This window comes from Ursus maritimus, unplaced genomic scaffold, assembly GCF_017311325.1.
Source record: "Ursus maritimus isolate PB19 unplaced genomic scaffold, ASM1731132v1 scaffold_30, whole genome shotgun sequence".
Taxonomy (NCBI): Eukaryota; Metazoa; Chordata; class Mammalia; order Carnivora; family Ursidae; genus Ursus; species Ursus maritimus.
The window spans coordinates 32,614,822-32,620,821 of record NW_024425564.1 but is presented as its reverse complement, the minus strand read 5'-3'; positions in this window follow the sequence as shown (position 1 = coordinate 32,620,821).

The following is a 6,000-nucleotide window of genomic DNA, read 5'->3' as shown; positions in this document are numbered from 1 at the left end:
GGAGGATATTTTAGAATAACGTCAACTGAGTTATGTTGGCTGATATTCACTTTGTTTTCAACTTGGGCATAAACAAATGAACAGACTTATTCCTTCTGTCACCATTACCCTGACACAAGTCATAATGCTCCAGAAAGAACTTAGCACTTGGAAGAGTGTATTTTAGAATAGGAACATTATACCTTATTTTTATTTTATAAAATTTTTTTATAACCATTGGAGTTTTGGGGACCATGTGGCTCTGGAGGCATATGAACGTATCGAAAGCTCTTCACGTCATGGGCACTGACTGGGACATACTTTCATTCATGATTCAGTCAACAAATGCCAAAAAAAAAAAAAAATCTTAAATCTTAATCACCTTTGGCTATCTTTTATGGAATTCTCTGGATTGATGCTCTAACTATATTCTAAACCTCTTTTCACCGCCTCTGGATTCTGAAGGGAATGTTCAAGCACTTTTGGACTGAAGAGTGTTTGCCACTCATTCGTGGCCATTTTTCATAATCCTCTCTTTATACTTTATATTGAAACTGTTCTCCATCCTATGTCCATATTACAGACTGCTAAGGAAAAGAATAGGCTAGTCCTGGGAAAAGGGATCATCTTCAAACTGGGAGGCTTCTTGCTACTAATATTTGAAACAGTAAGAATAAAGTTTCAAGGAATGCACACAAAAGAAGAATGGATGAAAGACAAAGCTAGGATGAAGCATAATCCCAGAGCAGTATAAGATTGAGATTTGCAAGGACAACAGAGGGGTTAGCAAGCAGGACTGTGGATTCACATCATCTGCCTTCCAATCCCTACTTTGCTTCTCTGTGTGCGTCAGTTTTCACATAGGTAAAATAGAGATGACAATAATAATGTCTTGTAGTTGTTAGAAGAAATTAAATAAATTCATGCAAAGTAATAAAAATGTAACCCAGGGGTGCCTGAGTGGCTCAGTAAGTTAAGCATCTGACTCTTGATTTCCCCTCAGGTCCTGATCTCAGGTTCCTTAGATCAAGCCCTGCATCAGGCTCTGCACTCAGCATGGTGTCTGCTTATCCTTCTCCCTATACTCCTTCCGCTACTGTCAATCTTTCTTAAATACATACATACATACATACATACATACATACATACATACATAAAATCTTTTAAAAATGTGCCTGAGAAAAATATTAAGACCTTAATTAATATGTTTATTATCAGTTTAAAGAGCTAGGTAAGAAATACAATGTACTACTTGCTATTTGGCAAATGCATATCATTGAACAAAAAGATTAAAAATACGTGAAAGCACATACATGAGAAAGTATAATCACAATTATAATAATGCATTTTAGATACTTGACCTGTATTCACTTAAAAACTATTATTGAGCATTTACTATGGACCAGGCATCGTGAGCTACTAAAAGACATGGTCCCTATCTCCTACCAAGCAGCTTATGGAGAAGGGAAAAGACGAACACCAAGAACAGTGCTGTGAGGAAATGCTCTGTCAGAGACAAGAGAGGAAGGGACTGTACAGGCAAGTTAGCATGTGTTCCAGACTGTAGGGTAGAAAGGCAAGAAATGACAAAGAGCCTTTACTGTCATATTAAGTGGTTCGATTTTTAACCTTACTAGTAGGAAACATTTTAAGACTGTTTTTCACCTCATGGTCTACACTGGGGGAAAGGAATAAAGGAACATATAGGTGAAGATAGGAAAACCGCTCAGTTTGCCATTTCAGGAATTCATACTCTGGGAGGGAGCCGATTGGTCTGAACTAAGACAGTAGAGTTGAGACAACGAACATTTGGGAGACATTAAAATGGAAGAATTGGTCGCCAATTGGATTGAAAACTTAAGGGGGAGGGAGAAGTTCAGAATATATCCCTGAGTTACCTGATTGAGTTAACTGGACGGTTGAACGTGTCACTAATCAAGAGGAAGAACATGGGAGGATTAGGTAGATTTAGGTAAAATGGTACTGTTTCCGGATTTGCGTCTAGTTAGACAGATTCATATGTAAATTTTTGCAAAATAAGCTTAGTTGACAGGAAAATATACTTGTTTATTACACAGAAGAGAGCTCTGCAGTTGGGACTTACCTCATAAAAATGGTAGTTGTAGCCATTGAGAGCCATATTTTCACCCAAAGGGAGTGGGTGGAACGGGACAAAAATAAAGTCTCATGGTGAAATCCTGAGGAATGCCAACATCTCACAGGTAGGAATGGGAATGCACTGAGACTTGTCAAGAATGACTGCAGGAAAACTGAGACAAAGTGGTGTCACTGATGCACGTTCTTTGTCATCAGCATCTGCAAAGTCATGGACAGTTTGGATGGAGTGTCAGGTGGGGTGGCAGAAGTGTGTGTTCACAGGGAAGGGGCGGCAGTGTGGAAGAGCTAGAGTGCAGGTTGCTCTTTCGAGAAGTTTGGCAGCGTAGGGAGGGAGATGTGTGGCCAAGTGAGGTTTTTTTGCTTTCTTCGGGCAGTTAGATTTAAATTTGAGCACGTTTGGCTGCTAGAAGGCAAAGGCTGTCTGAGCAGAGTGGACAGTGTTTGCAGTAAAATGCAATGGGATCCAGAAAATAGAGGTACAGATATAGGAAAGGAAAGCATGACGGTTTAGGATACAGTTTGTAGTGTTCTTGACTGACGTTCTCTATGAAAAAGGGAACGATGCTTATCTCTGGAGAATGATGATGAAGGAATGACGCAGAGGGTTTGAAAGGAGGGTTGACCGCAATAGTTGGTGTAAAGATTAGGAAAAAGAACCGATGAGGAAAGGATCACTGGTTGGCATCCCAAGCCCAGCTGAGATGGTTTTGTAATGGTGGCACCATTCCTTGGGCTAGACTAGAACGCAGATCTCACTTGCAGGCTTGGAGGTCTAAGAAGGTACAATAAGGCAGTGCTATTTGCAAGCTATGTGTGTCCAGGGATAGCTGGGGAATGGGCCTGCTTTGATTGGCAGACTCCATACCCTGCTGTAAACACCTGGAGGTAAGTGGTTAAGAATTTGGGTATTGCTCTTGCAGAGGGAACTGCAGACACCCCTGAGTGATCTCAGAAGATCCATAGCTGGGTATACCTTGGCTACGCCTTCCAAAGCCATCGGCACACAAGACTTCCTTGAGAAACATCCATTATTCCTGACTTAAAGAGATGCCGCTTTTGAAGTTAGGTAAAGACCATGAAGTCTTACCCGCCGTGAGTTGTTTACAAGCATCATATTGTGACATTCAATCTAATTATATCTTTACATTTGGGGAGGAAGCCTTATAAAAACATCATAATCACTTACAGCCTTGTCCCATGATATGTCTGTCCTTCAGTCAGAGAAGTCTGGATGTTCATATATACCAGGCAATATGTTTTGTTTTCTGTTATTAAAGCATTTTTCAGATTCATATTTTTGTCACATTTTCTTAAACACATTTATAACATTTCTTGCAGTCACCATTTTTCTTTCTCAACAAAAGGCAGCATCCTCAAGGGAGACAGGAGCAGAGTACTAAGGAGCAGAGGAATCCTAAGATAGAGTCCCAGTCCGACCACTTATTAATGTGTGTCATCTAACCAGCCAGGTGACCCCTTAAGCCTTGGCTTTCTTCCTTGTTCAAAAAAAAAAAAAAAAAAAGGTTTGACTAGATATCATGATGGTTTCTAGTTCTAAAAATCTTGTATGAGATAGAAATTTCGCTTTGCCCATTTGAACTGTAGCATTAGAAGTCCAACAACCAGGAACACCTGCCATCAGGGTAGGTAGCGGACCGTGGCCGTGTATTCCAGAAGCCCAGTACTGACACCAGAGTTTTACACGGCAGCAGCATAATCGTTCCTACCAGCATGTTCCATTAAAGCTTGACTTACTGCCAGGGGATTCACCTGCTGACACAGTAAAACTTCTAACTGGAAGCATTAACATTGCCATGTCAGGTGGGGGAAAATTGTTCATAAATTCCACGAACGTGCGCTGCTTTATTTGGGGTCCTGGTTGCAAACTCATTATTTATGCTGTGTACAGTAGGCCATCAACATATCCCACTGGGAAATTAGTTTGCAATTTAGAATCGTTTCAAAGTACAAGTGATTCTCAAGTCATTTTCCGAGGTTAAATGAGAACTCTTATTGCTTTCCGTGGGCTCAGAGGGAATTTTGACTCTACGTGTTCCCTCCTCCCTCCAGCTCTGCTGTACTCCCTTGATTTTTCTTCCTTATGTGTGTGCTTCCATGCTACATCTTTTTTTTTTTTTCTCCCAATTTTTGAAAGCCAGTAAATGGAATGATATTTGTTGCCTTTTCTCGCTTGCTGGAACGGTGGAAGTACCTCACTCCTGATTACTGCTTTTATTCGTCTGAAACTCCTAGGGGGTCGCCGTGTGCTCTCTAGATGGGATCCCTCCCTAACCCAGGACTGATTTTGGAAGATTGGGTGGCATCCACTCTAAGAGGCAGTGAATCCGAGCCATCATCCCTGAGCGTGTTTCAGCCTTCTCACTCCAGGGGCCAGGCTGTGGAGGAGGGATGTGGCAGATGGGCTGAGGGCAGGAGGGTGTCTAGTAACTCCAGGTAATGGGAATCATAGGTTCAACTTTGCTTATGAGCCCAAAAGCACAGAGCAGATTATTAAGATAAAAAGGTTCCACTGACCCTTTCCACTTTCATACACCCCTCTGGCTGTTCAATTCTTTCTTTTAGAACTTCCTTAAGCATTTTTTTCTAAACTTGATTTCACTGGTAAAATGTGGGCATACTCTCCCCCTGCCTCCAGTCTTACCCTAACCTGGGAAAACTAGCCTCCAACCTCCTGGTAGGTAATTTATAACCTGAAATTATCCTTAGGGAATAAATAGCATTATTTTAAGTGTATCGGTTTACCCTTTATCATTCCCAGAAAGTAAAAAATAATCCATAGGGTGAAGATCTTGTAGGATTGTTTTTCCTTTCCTCTGTTCCCAGCAAGTGTCTGAAATTATTAGATATAATAAACCAAGATCAAACAGAAAATAAACCAGTGTTGTCAAGCCACATCAAGTGGCTCTCTTCTCCCCCTGGCAAGAAGCACTAGAATTTATCTGAAACCAGGATTTCAACATCTCTAATGCATTGGGGGAGTGCTTCCATAGGCACAGGCTCGAAAGTATACAAACCAAAGGAGATTAAGTGTTTAGTTTCAAAACACATGAAATCACTAGTTTAAACATAGAAACTACACACAAAGAGCGCAAAGAAACAATGAAAGCAAGAGATCAACAGAGTAAATATCACCTAGAAAATACTAACAGTCTTAAAGGTCAGAAATCCTTAGTCAAACAAGCAGACCCATTCATTAAAAACAATCAGTTAGGGGATAAGCTGAGAACAGCACACTGCAAATTCCCTTTAAAAGCAGAAGTTATTCAGCAAAAAGCTATTAGCTACGTGCCCTCGAGGTAACTAAATAGAGCAGGAAATAAACAGAAACTGAAACCCAAAGAAGAAGGAGCCAAAATATAGGTGAAATTGGGAACTGCTTAAGGCAAAACTTCAAAAGCACAGGAGGAAGGCTTTTGTTGTGTGGGTATCCATTCCGAAGGATGCTTCGGGGTTGGCCAAGCTCTTTCGTACTGCACGGAGGAAGAACCAAACTATTCCCTCAATTCAGTGTCCTGAGTCAGGCTTCACGGTTGACATTGGCTTTACATGCTTTCCTTGATCATTCGAGTCTTTTTCTATCACTATTTGAATGTGAAAATACTTCAAAAATATTCCCCCTTTTCCTTCAAGCCCTGAAAGAGGAAAGGTTTGAGGTTAGATTGGTTTGCTGGTGTTTGGGGTGTGTTTTTGTTTTTGTTTTTCAACTCATCTTGGCCCTTGCTCAGTGAAATCATGCTAGATATGATACCTGGCATAGACAACATCTTTGAACCTTTACGAACGCTCAAGTTAGATGGTATTTGTAAAGACATTTCTCATGTGTCCGGCAAGTCCTTTTCCTAGGCTTTCATGTCACGATTTTTGCTTTTAGGTAGCATACTA